The following is a 21,235-nucleotide window of genomic DNA, read 5'->3' as shown; positions in this document are numbered from 1 at the left end:
TATGAATCGCTGAAAATCCCCCATTCATTAACATGGGGGAAAGTGAGCCAGAATCAGTATATTCACCCTACACCCATCCTAAGATACAGACACCCTCAAGCATGCATGATGGACCTCAAGATATGGGATAACACCACCTGGAGCAGACTCAAATGGAGAAGTCTATGTCATTAAGTAGTATCCACAATTGAGGAGAAGAGAGCAAGATCTTTGGAAGATAAGTGAGCATGTTGAAAAGCCAGTGCCTTCGTCCCTCATTCCAATTGGAAGTAACTTGCAACATTTGCAACTTCATCTGTGAATCAAGAATTCGTCTTTCATTCCATATGAGATAACACTAACAATGAAGTAGATTTACAGGACTTATGTTGAATTTTTGCTGAACACTCATCCAATCGTTTTTATTTAGTCAGCAGCACAAGGCTGTGGGGTAGGATCATTGGCTGAGGGCGGGGCTGTGCTGCTGATGCAATGCCCTCTGTAGGTTAGGGCAAGAACTTGTAATTTGTTCAGGTGCTGGCGATAGCTCGCCTACTCTAGGCGAAGAGCACCATGAAATCTTTACCATCGCCAAACTAATTTCAGCAGACGGAACTCCCAGTTTAAGATCAAGCCGAGGGATGGCACACACTGATGAATCACCCTGCCTGTGAAACATCAGGATGGCAGTTTATAGCTGGGTCGGGATTCTAACCTAGGCGAGACAGCTCAGAGGCGAGTGTGACTCATACATTGAAGTGACGGGGGAAATCTCACACACACATACACACACACACACACACACACATACACACACACACACACACACACACACACACACACACACACACACACGTTATTTGTTCAGAAGATTGAACATTTTTCATCTTAAATTGCCGACAACAATGTCAGCTCGAGAGAGAACCTTCTGGTGTGAACGTTCAGAATAATTAACATGCAACAAGGACCAAGAAGGTTATACAAACGAGGTAGGGCTGGGGAGGGGGTTCACATCTTGAACACAAGTACTGCCTGAGACATCTTTCCCCACCTTACTCTGGTTGGGTATGGGCATGGAACGTATTATTGTTTCGGCTCTAAACTATTGCCATGCTTATTTCGTCGAAATTTAAACAGATGAGGAATCTGCAGTGGCTTATTGCAAAGTTTATTTTCACAGCAATGTAGTTGCAAGCTAACTCAATCTATCATTCATGATGTAGGGCCAAATTCAAGGATCTAATATTGGTAGCCTTACTTAGATTATCAAATAATTAATAGCTGATGCTTTTCTTTGCCCTTTTTAACATGATTCAGTGAAAATTAAATTTTACCTTTGTGCAAAAACAATTCAGCAAATGACTTTTAGTGAAAAGGAACAAGTGGCACGAGTGTGTGGCAGCACCTAAAAAGGAAGCCCAAGCAATTTTTCGCTCAGTCCATTAAGTTGATGCATGGAAAGCTTGGCTACAATGCTGCTTCCTGAACTGCACACAATTGATAATTCTGCCAAAATTTATCATCCGTCTTCAATACCCTGGGAGTGTTATTTATGTCTGATGGCTGGCAAGTTTCAACATCATTGTTCCACGCAACTAGGTTTCTACAATGATGCCTTTAGCAAGGTTTGAGACAGCTGTTTCTCCCTAAATGATTGTCATTTTACATTGAGAACAATACAAGTTTAAAATGCCAAAGGACGTCGTTTTATGGTTAGGCATCGTTTTCTATTCACCCTTTTCAGATATTGCCAAACTAAAAGGTTTGAGTTTCTTTGACATATGAAGGAATATAATAAGTATGTTTCTGTTCCGATGCCAAAAAGAGCACTACACCAGTTTTACCAGTGTTGAATATCACCTGAGTCATCTCATTTCCAAACACTAAATAAAACTTAATAAAGTCAGTTTCTGGTGTCTGCAAGTACTCCATCTCTTTCCTCATAAAAGACGATACCACAGCGGGAACAGTACGAGACAAGGCAGAGCATCTGAACATTGTATTTGGCTTGAAGTATGAGCTGGTGAAGGGAAATTAATGCTATTTCGAATTAAGTGAAACTGAAACAAATATTTGCACATTGATAGAAAGCTAGTGACAGAACTGTGCAGATTAAGGTACCAGTACTAGAGAAAGAGACGGTCGTTTCCACACAAAAGAACGCTTGTATGTGGGGCGCTCTATCCAGAGGAGTCAAAGCAGGCACGGTTGTGGAGTTTAAAAGGGAAGCAGGTGGATATGCCCAGAGGCAATGACAGATTGAATCATATAAGTGACTGGGACAGGTTGGTAAAACTTCCTCTCTTATGACATATTGTCACAGGATGTCTGTCTGTCAGTACCACTTACAGACAGTATTGTATGCCTGGTATTTTAACAACAACCCAACAAAAATCAGTCTCCTTCTTCCTTGTCTTCACTTATCTTTTTCCTGTCAACTGCACTCCTGTTTCCAGGCTTTTTTATATCTGTATGACACCTGCCTGTTTGACTACTTTCTCTTTTTTGATCACTTTTTGTGCAGGAATGAAGATGAGGTATCGGTATGGCTATGATGGACAAAATTTGATTTTCCTGAATTTGAATTTATTCTGTCATTACTTTTCCAAGATTTCAAATTCGAGAGAATTCAAATGCAGAAAGAACCAGAGAGTTCAAAGAACACCTCATCCCACACTGTCTTAAGAAATTAGGACATGGGTGGGATCTACGAGTGGCAAATTTGATTGGTTGTGATGATGTAAAATGCAGTAATATTTTGTCCAGGTACTGCTATAAACGGAAGGGTTTTTTAAAGTGCTAAAAAAAGGTGATTTGTGTTCTACAGTGTTAAAGTATAATTGAAATAAAATCTAGATTTTAAAGGTTAGATAAAAAAAAAATTCCAGAAGTTTATTGCCATTGATGCAGCATAATTTACATCACCCTATTTAACACGTTACATTAGTTATTCATGCCTGTTTGTGTCCTTTATGACATTACCAAAAGCAGCAAGTTTCCTGTTTGGAATGATTTTCAATTTTCTTTGACTGCCAGACAGGTACAGTTAAAAAAAATGATCTCATTCTTCTACGGATGCACAATCGGGACACATTCAGAGCCAAAGTACTGCAAAACTACAGATTTGTTTTCTGGTTCATGTTCAGAATATAACATTCAATTGAAATCAAGTTGTTCCTTGATTATAAACTGATGTTTGTATCAGGAGGACAGACAGACAGAATTGAACAAATTTCTTCAACCTGCTTTTCGCTTCACTGTGCGGGGGTAATAACGCACTTACACAGAAAATAGAATATGTAAAGCAAAACCCAGTTGGAGGAGCTTCAAACGAATGAGTACTGATGCAAAAGGTTGAGTGATGGAGATTTCAAAACTGGCTCGGAACCATTTTTCCTTTTAGAGTGAGAAGCTCGTAGGAGTTACGGTTAGAGCAAGGCATCAGAGGAAGAATAGGATGGACAATTATAAAGAAATGGTTGGTGATGCAGTCCTTTTGAAGTGAAGGCAACGTTTATATTTACGCTGTTTTGCTCTATACGATATTCATAGATGGAGAGGATTTACCAAGCTGTTAGGGTTAGGGTTAGTGTTTGGTCGCAGATGGATCGTAATGAAAAAAAAAAAGATCATGGTTTTGGGTTGGGACCCTTGCATCAGGGCAAAATCAAAATCATCTTTGTCATACTTCTCTCAAATCAAGGAAAAGGGGAATATGTTGAACAGTTCAAGTATTCCGTGGGATTAATGGTTCGTCTTTTGGCCAAGTACAATGGACAGATTGCAATATTTCAAAGGAAGGAAAATGGCATTAAACAATCACATTGTGTTGTATCGAGATCTACTAGATTATATACTTTTGGATAATTGTCCAACAAACTTGCATGTTACATTCAAAATGTCCTTGGAAGCAAACACAGCAGAGTGTAGACCATGAAATGCTGATGTAATTTTGTTTTTTCAAAACTGCATATAAGTATCTATAATTAGAAATATATATTTTGGCATTTCTTATATTATTGTATCTTCAGATAACATTGGCAACACCTCTCGTACCATTCACATACTCTTTTGAAATATATATATCCAGGCTCATGGAAGACAGAAAGAAAGAGAGAGAGAGTACAGATTTGCATAAACACTGATGATAGGAAGGGTAGGTCAAGTAGCTATAATCAATGATAAAAAAGAGAATAAAAACAAGGAAGAATGGAATATTTGAGATGTAAACTGCATTTTAAATAAAGTGATGATGTACTGACACCTTTTATAACTGTATGAAAGAAGATGACTGGACAGAAAGAAGCCAGAAGGAGAAAAAGGATATGATTGTTTAGAAGTGAACTGTCAATCTGGATTCACAAAGACAAACAAAGAGTGCGTTAAATGATGGTGTGAATGTTCAACCAAGCAGGGATGAAGTGGGTTGAGTGATTGAGAGTACCGAATTGACCTTGGATCCTCAACTAGCACATCTCATTATACTTACATCTATATCTCATTTTCTCAATCGGCAGGAACCATATGGCCATTGTGTGTCATCAAAAACCTACTCCTAGGCAAAATGTCAGAGGACCTTTTACTTCAACATTAATGCAAAAAGCATGTCTGGCATCGCAATTATTATTATTATTTTCATATTGATGTGCTCTATGATGCAACATCCTCTGCTGGTCCATAACCTGAACAGACGTTTCAGTTGAATCAATTTAACAACATCCAGTACTGAACTGAATATAATCACTCAGAGGCAACTTACAAAATAGGATTTCCTTTCCCAAAGCCGAGTCTGTCATTGATGAAGAATTCAATCCGTTTCTCCCACACAAGAAGCCAGAATTGGACCAGCATACCTCTTACTTTTTTCCATTCACAGGTCTAGTGTAGGATTTGACCAACTTGTTTAATTTGAATTTTTCTCTTTTCTACAAAAAGGATCAAGACAATGCTTGTAACACTAACATAAAAACCAAATGATGTGCAGTTTACTGTGATGTGCCCCCTGAGTTAGGAATATGCTTTGTTTTGAGGAGCCATGCCAATTTGTGAAAGGATATAACAAATGTGATTTCCTTCTATTTGCTCTCAAGCCATCATTTTATGGGAGTACTGATTACTAAAGTGGTTTTTCGAAAGTCTTTCTCATCTGCATTCACAAACTTGTGTACATTTCAGATCCCACAGTGCCTTTGAAGGTTAAACTCCTTCCCACAGCCTGGGATACTGCACAGCTCATAACCCCTCTCAAAGTGAGAAAAAGTATATGTCAACTCCTGGTAAATACATTCAGTATTGTTCTCAATAAAAAATACATCAATAAAATGTATGATGATGTAAATAAAAGGTTTTTTTTTAATCATAGAAGGGTAGTTTAACCATCTACCCATTCATTTATTGATCCACTTTTTCATTTATTTAGTTATTTGGATATTAAATTGCGATCCCTACATCAAGGCAAAATCAAATATGTGAGAATGCAACTGAAAATACACCTTAATTAAGTATTTGAATTATACAGCTTGATTATTAGCAAAGAGAGGGTGGAGATGGGGGGGGAGAGGAGGTCTCGAGTCATTTATGTGTCAAACACTTCAAGTTTATTTCAATTTTTGGCTTATTTTATTGGCATGTCTGAATGTCATAATCATTTAATCAACTACTTTTTGTATGCACAGTCGAAACTCGTGGAAGAGTTAACACTGAAAGGATAAGGACGTAACAGACAAAAAGAAGATGTAAAACACACATGCATGGAGAAGGAATCTCCAAAGAGGAAAAACTGGAAAATTGGGAGGGATTTGGGTGAGGGTTAAAAAAAAAAAAAAAGATCATGGATTTGGATTGGGGATGATCTGAGATGGTGGTAACAGCTATCTTGAAGACCTGGAGGGAAGAATGAGATTGAGGAAGATGTGCAAGTTGATTCTGCAGGTGGAGGAAAAAAAGAAGCGGAACAAATGAGTGGAGGTGAGCAGTGATCTTGCATTTGGATAGATTTACCAGAAGAGGGTTGATGGTGGATCATGTGAGCACTGCAGAAACTGGTGCGGTGGGGTAACAAAGCATGGGAAGAGCAGAGGGTGCAAGACCAGAAAAGAGGCGATAGAAGACAGAGAGACCACCGACCAGTCTGCCATGGTGAAGTGATAAGCCCACAGACTCAGCTTCAGTATGGGAAATTCCAATAATCTTGCAGGCCTTGGTTTCCACAGCATAAATCAGAGCAAAATGTGAAGCAAGGGAGCCAGCCCAGAGGGGATAGCAGTACCCCATCAAGCTGTGGACAGGAGTTCAGGTGTGCCAAGGAAAGACTTTGTACAACTGAGGATGCTCAGTCGGTGGCTGGCTTTGGAGGCAAAATACAAAATGTACAGTAGTTTGCCTAAGTAAGATCATGGCTGACAATGAAACCCAGAAATTTGAATTTACTCCAGAGGATTGTTAAGATACTAGTATTCACAGATTCGCCATTCGCGGACGCAGTGTATTCGCAGACGCTGCATTTTTGCAGATTCACCATTCGCGGAAGCCAAGTATCCACAGACGCTGCATTTTCGCAAATTCACCATTTGTGGATGCCACGTATTCTCAGATTCGCCATTGACGGACACCACGTATTTGCAGATTCGCCATTGACGGACACCGCGTATTTGCAGATTTGCTATTGACGGACACCACGTATTCGCAGACGCTGCGTATTCGTGGTTTACAAAATCCAAACTGCTTCGACATTTGCGGCCTTGTGCTTCACAGACAATATAATATATATATATATATATATATATATATATATATATATATATATATATATATATATATATATATATATATATATATACATACACACAATTCCACGAGCCACGCACATCACCACAGTTCTAAAACACATCTTCCGCCAAGCATACTGTAACCGATCTGTAGGTACACACAGTGCAGCACAATATTACTGCACATAATAACACATCTTCTTCAAGCTGCGTACGTTAGTAGTGGTTCCCTCCCCGAGCTTACGAGCTGCCAAAGATGGTTCTCTCTCCTCCTGCAAGTTGCATAATTAAAATGTAATGTGTTAACTTGGAACCTTGCACAAGTAATTAAAACGCTTCATGGTATCCATGACGACATGAGCTCCTGAGGAGGTTTCCCTCCCGCGAGTGAAACAATTAAACCGTTTGACAATATCTACCCCCAGGCCCCAACTGAGTCCTGTACATCTGGTAAAACGTTCCATCCGCCAACATCCCCCACAAACAATGGGCAGATTACTCAGCCCTCCTGCAGAGTGCCTTGACCTGTGTTTTGCCTCTCGTTCCACTCGTTGATCAAACATGGCTGACAAGCACAAGACCAGTGCCGAAGATGCGTCGACTGCCAAGAGGCAGATGAGCCTGAGCCACAAAATGAATCTGCTGTGGACCAACTGTCGAGAAGACAGAGTGTGACCTTTGTGGACAGATTGTATGGAGTAAACAAATCCACCGTTCACTGCATATGGAAGAATGAGAAGGCGACCCGAGAAAGTGTTGTGGCGATCACTGTACTGATCACCAAAGTGGTCACCCATTTCCGGGATGCTTTGACGACATGGAGCCTGAGGAGATGGATGCTCTTATCGCCTGTCATGCTGAGGAGCTCGATGAAGAGGAGGAGGAAGAAGTGTGGAGGTCCAAACTCGCGGTCAAGTTCCTGGGGGGGAGATACTGCAGGACATGCGGTCAGTTACCGAGAGGCTGTTAGATGCCGATCCGGTCATGGAGAGTTGCCTCAAGTTCACCAGTGGGTTGGATGACATGATGCTCCCATTCAAGGAGCTACATCGAAACCTGCGACAATCTGCCAGGCAGCTCTCAATCACTGAGTTCTTCTGATGTGGTCCGTCCACCTCAAGAGGACCAGCACCCTATCATGCCTATATCATGCAGATCATGCCTATCTTTCAGTGAGCGACTCATCAGGATCCTCACCTGCTTCAGTGCCCTCACCTCCATACCTTTCGGTGCACGACTTATCATCACCCTCACCTGTGTGGTCTTCAGATGACTCCATTGAGTTAATTGGATTTTAAATGATCATCATCATCATTATCATCATTGTAAAAGTAGAGTGTGTTTGTGCAAATAAAAATTTTAAACGGTACCTGCTGTGTTTTCTTTTTTCTTTTACGGAATAGTTGGTTCATCATAAACTTTTTTGTGAAAGTTTATGAATCATAAAAGTTTCAATAAACTGTGAATCCCATTCATTCAACAAACACTGGAAACAATACCTGTTGTTTTTTTTTGTATTTGTCAGCATCTTACCACATGTATTAAATGTACTCAATAAACAGGGATGAAGACTCTGAAGTGGGAACAATAGGTTTAATCCAGATATGGGTGCAACACAGCATCGGGGCATGGGTGGGTCACATCACTCCCCTTAACCTCAACCCGGTGCACCCATATATGCATACTGTTGCGAATTCGCGACCGCCGGCGTGTGGACGGCCACGTCACTCGAATCGCAACCGCGTCGCCCACCGGACGGACAATTCAGTCGTGACCCTCTCCGAACAATGCCGGGAGCTAGTCACGGGTGGGGGTTTAACCCCACCACGACCGTGCCAATTGCCCACCCGCGCAGGATAGGGTTGCTCGCCAAATTCGATCTACCTAAGTACCTGCGAGAATGGTCGACCGGGCGATCGTACCACACCACAGGCCGACTCCGGACACGAACTGCTTAAGCGGTCCGTTCCGTGCTACAGTGATAACCGAGCGGTGTTATCGTCGGCCTCGACGGTTCCGATTAATTACCGGGCATATTAAGCCCACTACGAACCCTTTACGTGAAGCAGGATGGAGGGTCAATAAAAGAGGAAAAGAGACGAAGCAGAGCGGGCACAGTTCAACAAGCAAGCATTTTATTCACACGCACACACAGACAAGCACGTAAGGCACGTATTTACAGCAATACACAATCAAAATGCACATATAGTAACCAGAACAATAAAAGCAACGACGCAGAGCTACACGCGAATACGCGTACACCCGGCAACACTTAAACAGTTCTACTTTAGCCAGACTGGTGCCACCCACGGACATTCACACCAAAACCCCAAAGAAAAGAAGAAAGAAAGTCGCGACTTCCCTTTTGTCTCTGGTGAGTCCCTCTCCCGCGACCGTCAGCGTGGTCGCGCCTGGCCCCGACCTCTCTCGCGGCCGGCGAACCCTCTCTGGCACATCCCGTCCGGACGCACAGGCCCACCTCGCAACGGGCGCTGCCGCGTCTCCCATCCGTGCCTTTGTAACAGGCCCGCTCACCAAGGCGCGGGCGCAGGACCTCTCCCTGATGACCAACCAACCGAACCACCAGCCAAGATGAAGAGGAAGAAGAAGCACAAGAGGGAGCCTTTTAGGAAACCTTCTTTTTGGGAGCCTCTCAGGGAGCTTTTTTTGCGCCCGCCCGTGTCCGTCTTTTATCGCGCGGGACTCCGCCCTTCCGCCCCGCCCCGTTTTCGGCCCCGCCTCCCTTCGAGCTTCTTGGAGAAGCTTCTCGAAGGGGGCATGCCCTCACGCTTTCCCTCCACCCTGCTCCGTCTGGGGGCCGAGGGAGTCAGTTTTTTGGCTCGGAGCCAGGGAATTATTCGCCCAAAAAGAGGCCCACCTTCACATGACCTCTGACCTTTGACCTGCATCGCCCCTCCTCCCACTCCAAGCGCGGGGAAGTCAACGGAGGAAACAGGCGGGAAAAGCCCACCGAGCGTCCTTGTTGGTTTTTGTTTGTCCCTCGGCGGGGATCGTAACCGCACGGAGCCTGTTGAATGGTGAGTGGCGAAGATGTGGTAGCGTAGATGGTGGAGGTGGCGTGGTTGCAGTGTGGTTGGTGCTGTGATGGGGATGGCGTGGTTGTTGAAATGTTGTGTTTGAAATAAAAGATATAAAAAGAAAAGCGACTGACTCAAAGCGTCGCAGCCCGAATGGATCACATAAATTCCATCTATACAACGGGTTAGGGCTAACTACACATGTCCCTATTAAGATATCTCACCTACAGGCCGTTTATGGTGTAATGCGAATTTCCACAGCCGTAACAATACATTTGCATAAACCACTGACACATCTCATCCCCCCCCCCCCAACCACCATTTTTTTTCCTGAACAAATCAAGATGCTCAGGAGGCTTGCAGATACGAGCTGATATTCTTAGGGATAGTGGAGGGCTGTCCTTGCTTTTGACTGATATGGGCTTCTCAATAAGGGGTACAGCGTCGGGAAGGAGTTCAGGTACATTGATGGGTGAAAAGCTTTCATGAGGAAACACCTCAGGTTCAAACGCAGGTGGTGCTGATACAGGAGTGGGTGAAAAATGCACTTGAGTCGTTTCATTGTTTGGCTCCCCATGACGTAACCTGAGTTGGTCAACATGTTTATCATGCATCCACCATCACACAACTTCACAGCAAACATCATTTTACCAATCTTGTTGATAATGATGCCAGATAACCACTTGGTTCCACATCCAGAGTTCAACACGTACACAGGATCATTGACCTGGAAGTTGCAGTATACAGACGTTTGGTCGTGATTACGTTTCTGTTGATATTTGATGTTCTCGACCTTGACCATTCTGTCCAGGTGCACTAATGAGTCCAGGTGCACGAATGAAAACCACGTTGTTAATTAATGGCCCATCAGAAGCTTGGCAGGTGAGTGTCCGGTAGTTTGATGTGATTTGGTGTGGTAGTTGAGCAACACACAAGCAAGACGCGATTGTATGGAGCCTTCCTTGATGTGGCTTAGACCATTCTTGATGACCTGAACAGCACATTCGGCTTGACCATTACTGGTAGGTTTGTAGGTGGCAGATGTGTTGTATTTAATGACATTCATTTTACAAAAGTTCTGAAACACTGAACTCATAAATGATCATCAATTATCTGATACAATGGAGTTTGGAATACCATGTTGATGCATGGTACGTGGAGCTTTAATTGTTACAGCAGAGGATGAGGATGGCATCACGAGAGCTTCAATCCATATGGAGTAGGCATCAACTACGATAAGGAAAAGCTTCCCTTGAAATGGACCAGCATAGTCGATGTGTCGTCTGGACCGTGGCCTTGATGGCCATGACCACATGACCTATGGAGACTGTGGTGGTGCCTTGGCATGTGCTTGACAAGTGTGAAAATAGCGTGCACTGGACTCAATGTCTCTGTTCAAACCAGTCCACCAAACATGGGTTCGGGCAACAGCCTTCATAGTGACTATGCCTGGATGAGCATTGTAGAGTTCACTGATAATTTTCCCGTGGAGTTAAGGTGGAATTATCACTCAGCTACCCCGAAGCAGGCAGTCTGCATCAATGGAGAGCCCATCCTTCCAGATGAGGTATGGTTTCGTCCCTTCCGTTAGTGATGCTCAATCACCTGATATAACACAGCATTTAATTTGTGACAAATCTGGATTGCTATTGGTAGCACAAGCAATCTGGTTAGTGGTTACGGGCGCTTCATCATGATTGACGTTAGTCATGAGATGAATAATATCGCCAGATTGTGGAGGGTCTGGGATGGTTACGGGAAGTGGCAAGTGACTGAGCATGCCAGCACAGAAGATTTCCTTACCTGGGTGGTAAACCAATGAGTAGTCATAACTGGCAAGGGTCAACGCCCAACGTTGTACACGACCTGATGATGTGGGCAGAAAAGCTCTGGTTTCTCCCAGAAGACATATCAAGGGTTTGTGATCAGTCTCAATGGTAATATGTCTTCCAAAGACATGGTGCATTTTCAAGGTGTCCCAGACATGCACTAACGCCTCTCGTTCGACTTGAGCAGAGCAACGTTCAGTGTCAGATAGGGTTCGTGATGCATACGCAACAGGCTGGAGATTACCTGTTCCATTTGTTTGCAACAATGCACACACGATGCCTTATGAAGAGCTATCACAACTGAGAATAAGTTCCATGGATGGGTCATAATGGACAAGTAATGGTGAGGACAGCATGGTTTTAGCGGCCTTGAACGCTTTTGTTTGGGAAGCTTCCCATTTCCAGATAACGCTTTTCCTGAGGCGAAGATGCAGAGGCTCGTCGGTTGTGCTTATTTGAGGCAGGAAATTACCAAAGTATGGCAAAATTCCCAGGAATGCACGAAGTTCTGAAATGTTTGTGGCATTGGTGCATTCACAAATGCTTCAACTTTGTTTTGAGGGGGCAAATTGCCTTGACAGGAGATTTGATGACCCAGATATTCAACTTCACGTGCCATAGAGGTATACTTTTCACGCCTTCAGTGCAACCCAGCTTGTGACAGCCGATTGAGGACTTTGTTTAGGTTCTCAAAGTGTTCATGTTGTGACTTTCCAGCCACTAGTATGTCATCCTGAAATACGACTGTCTTTGGTATAGTTTTTAATTCAAGTCTCCATCTGGCGTTCGAAGATTGGTGCAGCAGAGTGTATGCCAAATGGGCATCTGCTGTACATGTAGAGTCCTCGATGAGTGTTGAAGCATGTGTATGACTTGGAATCATCATTCCATTCCATTTGAGCATAGGCATTGGCAAGTCAAGCGTAGTGAATATCTGGCCGGCCACCCATGAGAATTGTGAACAGATCCACTGCTTTGGGCAAAGGGTCGCCATCCAGCTTTGAATAGTGGTTGATCGTCATTTTGTAGTCCCCACAGATGCACAGTTCCATCTGCTTTGAGGATTGGAACAATAGGTGTCGCCCAGTCAGAGTACTCAACTAGTGAATTGATGCCTTCACTCTGCAGGCGATCAAGCTCACATTCTATCATTGATCGCATCATGTAGGGCACAGGTCAAGCCTTATGGAACAATTGCTGAGCATCTGCAGAAATATGAATCCTCACTTTGGGCCCTGAAAAGGTGCCAACACCAACACTGAACAGGCCAGGGTACTTGTTGAACAAGGTATCATATCCAGCATCAGAGTTGGAGACTCTGTTTATGTCACTCCAATTATGTCTGATTATTCATAACCAATCTCGACTGAAGAAGGTTGGTCCTTCTCCATGCACGATCAGTAGTGGCAGGACATGAGTGCTGTTTCCATATCCTACAATTACGTTAGCTGAGCCAACTACAGGAGCCACCTCCGTGGTGTATGTTTTCAAGTCAGTAGATACAGGCCGGAGTGTGGGAGCCTTTCTTGGAGGGTAGATTGAGGTGAACTTGCTCTCGCTCATAGTTGATCTGGAAGTGCCGGTATCAACTTCACTCCTCACCGGGATCTTATCGATTATTACATCAACTATAATTGGAGCATCGGAGCTCTTTGTTTCAATATAGAAAACCTCATAAATTTCCTCATTTGACTCTCGGCTGCAGGCTGTGCTCTGAGACCTGTCGTCCGCTGCATCTGGGTTCACCCCAATGTGATAAGCAGGAGACAAGTTCTTTGACTTGGATTGAGAACTATGACACTTCAAGTGTCTCTGCTTACCGCAGTTGTCACAGGTATAATTCCTGTACCAACATTGGAAAGCTTGATGATAACCACCACAACACCAACAAGTTATCCTAACCTTCCGAGTAGATTCAGAAAAGTCAGGAGGTGGAGGTGAATTTGGTGGCTTGCTAAAACACTTTTGCATGTAGCCAAATGTTACCTTGTTAACCGATAGGTCCTGATGAATAACTTTTGACTTGTTAGAGATCACACGCAGGCTCTCAGCAGTTTGCATATAGGTAGCGGCTATTTCCATGACTTTAGCCAAATTGGGGTCGGAGTCAGTCAGGAGTTTCCGCAGGATTGAGTCGTCATAGATGCGTATTATAAAGAAATCACGTGACATCTCTTCGAATTTATCTGTAAACTCACAATGTCCGGTGAGTCGGCGTAAATCAGCCACAAACTCAGCTGCTGGCTGACCAACTTGACGATGGTGGGTATAAAATGTTTATCTCGAGACGATCTTACCCAGTTTAGGGTGATAATATCTTTTCACGAGATTGACGAGCTCTTCATATGACTTGTCAGAAGGTTTGGCTGGGGCAAGAAGATCTGTGATGAGGCGGCATGTCAGGGCGCCGCGTACGGTCAGTAATACAGCTCGCCGCCTTTCAGCGTCTTCATCCATGTCCATTTTGTTTGCCACGAATTTCTGCTTCAGACGATCGGTGTAGTCTTCCCAATCATCCCCAACTGCGTATTGTCACAATATGCCGATGCACGAAGACATCCTCGTCGCCACTGTGATATACTCAATAAACAGGGGTGAAGACTGAAGTGGGAACAATAGGTTTAATCCAGACACAGGCACAACACAGCCTAGCACCACATCGGAACATCGGAGAGTCGCATCACTCTCCTTAACCACACCCCGGTGCACCCATGTATGCATGCATTAGCATAAACTACTGATACATCTCACCATATAAAACACAATGTGTGTTTATGTATTTGTGTGATGTATGTCCCCGATCATAAGGACGATTTAAGAAGGGTTTTAAAGGCCAATCATTTAACATGACTGTGTGTTCACTACAATCTATTTTTTCAGGGTAAATAAACTCGATAAACTTTTTCCATTGAAGAGTAATTATGTCTCTTCATTTGGAAATGTACATGGTGACTTGCAACCAGGCCTCAAAGGCAGTGTACAGAAGCTTTTTATAAAAAAAAATAACAATAAATACAAGGCGCAGGGAGGTGAAATTTGCTGCACGTGATATATAATGCGCGCAGAGTAAAACGAGTGCTCATTTACATTTGTGTGACGTCTAATATATAAAGAACATACATGCACATATGACGCTATGCCGAGGCTTCAGGCTTTGACATGCTTATGAGGCTATACCTACGAAATGGAAGGTCCCACAAGATAAAGAAAATAGCATAACATTTGTACATGTCGTGTTTTAAAATAACGCTTTTTCTTGCATCAAAACATCATATCTTACAGTCTCTGAATATTTCCAATAAATTATTTCCAACCAACATTTTTGACAGGCTTTTATACTATTTTTTTTTTAATTTAATGAAACTTATCATGTGCATTTGCAGTCGAAAATATTTTAAAATTTTAGAACTTTCCTCCGATGAACCAGGAACCCATCCCCTTTTTTAACATTGAAACAATGCGTGACTATTTGTGGCTTCTCCATGAATCAGGAACTGCTTGGAACCTATCCCTCTTTTTCCGTTGAAACAATGCATGACATTCAGGATTTGCCATGAATCAGGAAGGCCCGGAAATCTATCCCCCTTTTTCCACTGAAACAATGCACAACATTCGCAGATTCGTCATGAATCAGGAAACACCAGGAATCTATGCCCCTTTTTCCATTGAAAAAATGCATGACATTGGTGGATTTGCCATGAATCAGGAATCCCCGGGAATCTATCCCCCTTTTTCCATTGAAACAATGCACAACATTCGTAGATTGGTGAGGAATAAGGAACCGCCTGGAACCTATGCCCCTTTCTACATGGAAACAATGCACTACATTGGTAGTGTCAACATTTGGAGATTAGCCATGAATCAAGAACTGCCAGGAACCTATGCCCCTTTTTCCATTGAAACAATGCACGACATTGGTGGCTTTGCCATTCGTGGACTTGTCATGAATCAGAAACCTCCAGGAACCTTTTCCCTTTTCCCATTGAAACAATGCGCAACATTCGCAGCTTTGCCATTCGCAGAACTTTGCATGAATCATGAACTGTTAAGAACCTGTCCCCCATTTTCCAGTGAAACAATGCAAAACATTCGCAGTGTCAACTTTCGTGGATTCACCATGAATCAGGAACCACCGGGAACCTATCCACCTTTTTCCATTGAAAATGCACAACATTCGTGGCTTTGCCATGAATCAGTAACCAGTGGGAACTTATCCTCCATTTTCCATTGAATCTTGCTCAACATTCACGGATTCGCTATGAATCACGAACCCCTGGGAACCTATTCCTCTTTTTCCATTGAAACAATGCACCACTTTGGCGGCTTCACCATTAGCGGATTCACATTGAATCAGGAACCGCCAGGAACCTATCCCTCTTTTTCCATTGAAACAATGCATGACATTCGCGGATTCGCCATAAATCAGGAACCGTCAGAAACCTATCCACATTTTTACATTGAAACAATGTGTGACATTCACGGATTTGCCATTTTCGTTTTGCCATGAATCAGGAACCACCATGAACCTTTCTCCCTTTTCCCATTGAAACAATGCGTGACATTTGTGGCTTCGCCATTTGCGGAATTTTTCATGAATCAGCAACCACTGCGAACCTTTTCCCGTTTTTCGATTGAAACAATGTACAACATTCACAGTGTCAACATTCATGGATTCGCCATGAATCAGGAATCGCCGGGAACCTATCCCTCTTTTTCCATTGAAACAATGCATAACATTCGCGGATTCGCCATAAATCAGGAACCATCAGAAACCTATCCACATTTTTACATTGAAACAATGTGTGACATTCATGGATTTGCCATTTTGGTTTTGCCATGAATCAGGAACCACCAGAAACCTTTCTCCCTTTTCCCATTGAAACAATGCGTGACATTTGTGGCTTCGCCATTTGTGGATTCGCCATGAATCAGGAACCATCCGGAACCCATCCTCCTTTTTCCATTGAAACAATGCATGACATTCGCAGTTTCAACATTCACTGATTCACCATTCGCGGTATTTTTTCATGAATCAGGAACTGCCGGGAACCTATCTCCCTTTTTCCATTTAAACAATGCACAACATTCACGGATTCGCCACGATTCAGGAAGTGCCAGGAACCTATTCCCCTTTTCCCATTGAAACAATGCATGACATTCACGGCTTTTCCATTCCTGGCTTCATCATGAATCAGGAAATGCTGGGAACCTATCCAAAAATGGAAACACCATTGTAAAGTCACTTAATTGGACATTGGGCCACCATATGCAGCCAGTTCGGCCTATATCAGTCTGGCATGGGTGTCCACCAGTGTTTGGAATTCTGCAGGAGGAATGCGCCACCATTCTTCCATGAGAAAAATCAATCAACTCACACCTGTTTGATGGAGGTGGAAAATGCTGTCTCAGGCGTCATTCCAGAATATCCCATAAATGTTCGATTGTGTTCAGATCTGGTGACTGAGAAGGCCATGCCAAATGGATAATATCAGTATCATGCTGGTAAAATTACTGGACGACCACACATGCTCTGTGGATGGGGGGAGGCATTGAGGGGGTCTCCTCTTGCAGCCATAATTATAGGCAATCAGGCCTGTGCATCATTTTTAGACATGATCCAAGCATGCTGGGGTGTTATTTACTTAATTAACACGTGGGCCACACCAGTGGAGAAGCCATTGTTTGGTGTCCCTCATTTTTTTTTGTCCACTGCCATTTTTTTGTCCAATACCTGTATTTGCAATACAATCTGACATCCTGCCATACTCTCCAAACTCTCTGCCTATGGCATCCAAGGCCAACTCCATGCATGGCTCACTGACTTCCTCTCATTGTAATCCTTTCCCTCCTCTTCCTGTTAAGCCACAAGGGTGAGAAGGTTTGGGATGGAGAAGAAGATAGGAGGAGGGGGTGGATTTAGGATGGGGGGGTGAGATGGGAGGGGCAGGATGAGGTGGAAGATGGGAGGGGTGGAATGGGAACAGAAGGGAAGGTGAGAGGGGATGGGAAGGGGGGGAGATGGGAGGTGGCGGCATGGGATTTTACGGGATGGGGAAAATGACAGGAGGCAGGATGGGGGATGGGGGTGCTAAGGGGGGAGGACACTGAGAGGGGCGGGACGAGTCTTCATCAATGGTCTTTCTGTTAAATCTACTTTATCTAGTAGCTGATGATATTTATTTGCGATCTTTTCACCGATATTTGCTCTCTGGAAAATCCACTTTATCTGTTCCCTGCCATGACATCCCTCATCCTTCAGATAGGCAGAAAACCAGCCTCTTTCCTCTCCCCACAAATGTAACAACTCATTATTCCCTCCAGGTCACCAAGACAGCTGTTCACTTCCATCTTTGATCATCGACATCCAAAACCATGATCTTTTCTATCCCCATTAACTTGTCCCTCCATCCCCAAGCCCACCTCCTTCCAAATTTCTAGTTTTTCCTTCCTGAATTTGTGGCTGAATCCATCATGTCTACCTTGTGTATCTTCCCCTTCCCCTCATTCCTCCCCACATCTCTTATTTGTCCAAGTCGCCCTCTATTTTATCTTCAAACCCCTGCTGTTGGTGTGTTTCCGCAACCTCTTTCGCTTGTTCCTTTTGTTCCGTTGCATCCTGATCCATTCAGTGTGATAGCTGTTCCATGAGCCTTGACTTTGTAAGCAAGAAAAAAAGTCAGGAAATGTTTTTATTTGTGATATTGTTCACTTTTCGAGAATCAATAACTAGTGCAGTAATTGGCATCCACAACCATCCTTGACCATGTTGTGGAACATTGACAGAGGCTCTCACTTTTTCACCTTTCATCGATTTTAAATTCCTTTTGTCTGCAACCGCTTGAGCAATTGACACGAAACTTTCACCATCGGAGCACCTACCCATGGAGATTTATTTAACAAAGTTACATGATTGGATGGAAAATGTGGCCAGCGTTCTAAAAAGCCTAATTTCTGTAGGCTGTTTCAGGGTTTTTCAGGGTGTTTCACATGTCGGGAATAAATAAACAAGAAGACGTTGTGCAGAGCATGATACTTGCAAAATTCATAAAACAAATTTGACCACAAAAATAATTGGTGGTTGAATTAAATGACCAAACATGCAAATCCTCTTCAAATTGCAAGTGAATCGGATGAAAATTGATAATTTTGGCCTATATTGACCTCCAAAAGAATTGGTGGTTGAATTCAGTGACCTGAAATATATATCCTGTTCAAATTTCATATGAGTCTGATGAAAATTGAGGAATTTAGAAATCCCACCTAATTTGTTGACCTTGGGCCTATGTTGACCTTTTGGTCAACGTTGACCTCAAAAATAATTGACTGGTTGGATTCAGTGTCCTGAAGTATAAATCCTCTTCAAAGTTCAAGTTAATCGGATGGAAATTGAGGATTTTAGAAATGTCACCGAAGATGTTGACATTTGGCCTATGTTGAACTTTTGACCTCAAAAACAATAGGCTTCTTCCTTATGCCAAACTCTACCACATGGTGAAGTTTCGTGAAGATCGGTTTAAAATTGTGACCTGGAGGTGACAAACAGACAGACAAACCGAATAACAAAATCGACTAACCAATACAGTTGAAAAATCTTCGATTTCGCAAGTAATAAAAATGTGGGTATTTCTTAAACTCTTGTGTATAACTCATTCCGAGGACTGGAGAGGTATGCAAGAAATAGTAAGAGGAAAAGAACAATCATAAAGGAGTGATATGTCATCGACTCAAAAAATTGGAAATCAATGTTTACTCAGCAATGCAAATATTCTTTGCTGAGTTATGAAACCCGTTACAAATGCATTCCCCATCGAATTTAAACCCATCCTCACATTGCCAACTCCTTTGCAGTTTGATTCCGAGCGATCACTTTGTGTCGTTAAAACCTCTAAAGCGGACAATATTCCGTTCAGACGAATCTTCATGCAATTACCTTTGTTATATGTAGTCACAGCAAACGATGCCAAATCCACCAAAGCATACTCTTTAATAATTTGATGGGTATCCATTTTGGCAGGTCTGGTACAATGCCTGCAGGACAATGTACAATATTAGGTCGACTCCCTCGTACCATTCCCTGTCTCTAACCGTCTCAGAGGCCCCATAATCCCTTTACGTGACAATCTTCTAAGAGCAGATTAAATCAGATCAAATTCCAAGTACAGTGCTCTGTGCTATTTCCTTCTGACGTCGATCTTTATTGTCAGCTCTGCCTTGGATTTTGTAAGCTCACTTTGTGGCTGGCTTGAGTTAAGCCAGGCATTTTCTTTTGTCAATAAATTAAGCTTCCTTCAAGAGCTTGTTTCTACACAGACCTTCCACGCAGTCTGAGCATGCCCTGTGGCTGTTTCACCAATCTGGGGTGTTTGACAAATTGTTCTCAACATGCAGAAGAAGAAGAATATGAAAAACATTCAAGCAATGGCAGAACTGAAATTGGAACAGGAGATCTCGTGATCTTGATTTGGGCAAAATCGTGGCTACTGGCTACTTGCATTTCAGGTTTTAGAGGACATGATACCAACCTCAGCGCATACATCATCAGGGGTGACTGTGCCAATGTTGCCAAGCCAAATGACAGTTTCTAACTTTGGTCTCCTTACACACCGCCATCAAAGTAAGGTGAGATAAATGTACAAGAAGGGACTTTTATTGTCATGTTCCTTAGATGCAAAATGTAAGCTGTTTTGCATTGCTTTGTTTTGATATTTGTTGGGCGGGGGGGGGGGGCAGTACGTGAATCCGTCGATCAAATTGTGAAAAATAGAAGGAAAAAGGGGAAGCTTGGAGTTGGAAGGTGTTGGATGTTGGAGTTGGTCAGAGGAAATGGAAAGAGAGTTAAAATTTAAGAAGATGAAGAGAAAGGGAATATAGAGAAGGGGATGAGGGAAGGAATGGAGGATTCCACCAGTTTGTTAATGATATATATATATATATATATATATATATATATATATATATATATCCCCCATTATTCTTCCCCTGTGCTTTCAACAACTCAAACCTACATGCAGCTCCCTATCTACTCTCTTTACATCTGTTTCTCCATTAAATGATAAGCTAATAGGTAAAAAGGAGCCAACGAATGATCCGTGAGAATGCAGATAGTCTTGTAGTTTTAAATCTCCTGCCTTTTAATCCATCTGCTCTTCCCAACCACAGGAATCTATCCAAATTCAACCATGAATGCTCTCCTTGTTAAACTCCTTTAAGTTTAAAAATGTTATTTCCCTTACATACTTTTGTGCCTTTTCTCCCCATTTAAAGAATCCCTTTTATATCTGTCCAAACCTGCTCTTCTCTCCACTCTTTCAAGACATGAGCTTATCACATCACCACCTCATTTCCCATTCCTATCTTTTCCATCCTCCCGAATACTATTATGTTGACCTGTAATCTTTTCGACCCCCCTATATTGAACTTCAAAAGCTTCAATGTATGTATAAAGGGACTTCAATGTATTCGCATTTTTACTATTAATACACTCTGCCTCTAAAATACTTGGTCTTGCCACCATTTCTATAGTGATCATTTCATTATTGTAAAATTCACTATCATTTCCAAATTTTCTTTGCTTCAAAAAGTTATGCGAGTAAGATATTGTAACATTTGTGGGGTAGGAGCC

This window comes from Eptatretus burgeri, chromosome 11, assembly GCF_056783735.1.
Source record: "Eptatretus burgeri isolate ZD-2024b chromosome 11, Ebu_testis_v1, whole genome shotgun sequence".
NCBI classification, from domain to species: domain Eukaryota; kingdom Metazoa; phylum Chordata; class Myxini; order Myxiniformes; family Myxinidae; genus Eptatretus; species Eptatretus burgeri.
The sequence above is the reverse complement of the archived record's forward strand: the minus strand, read 5'-3'. Positions refer to the sequence as shown.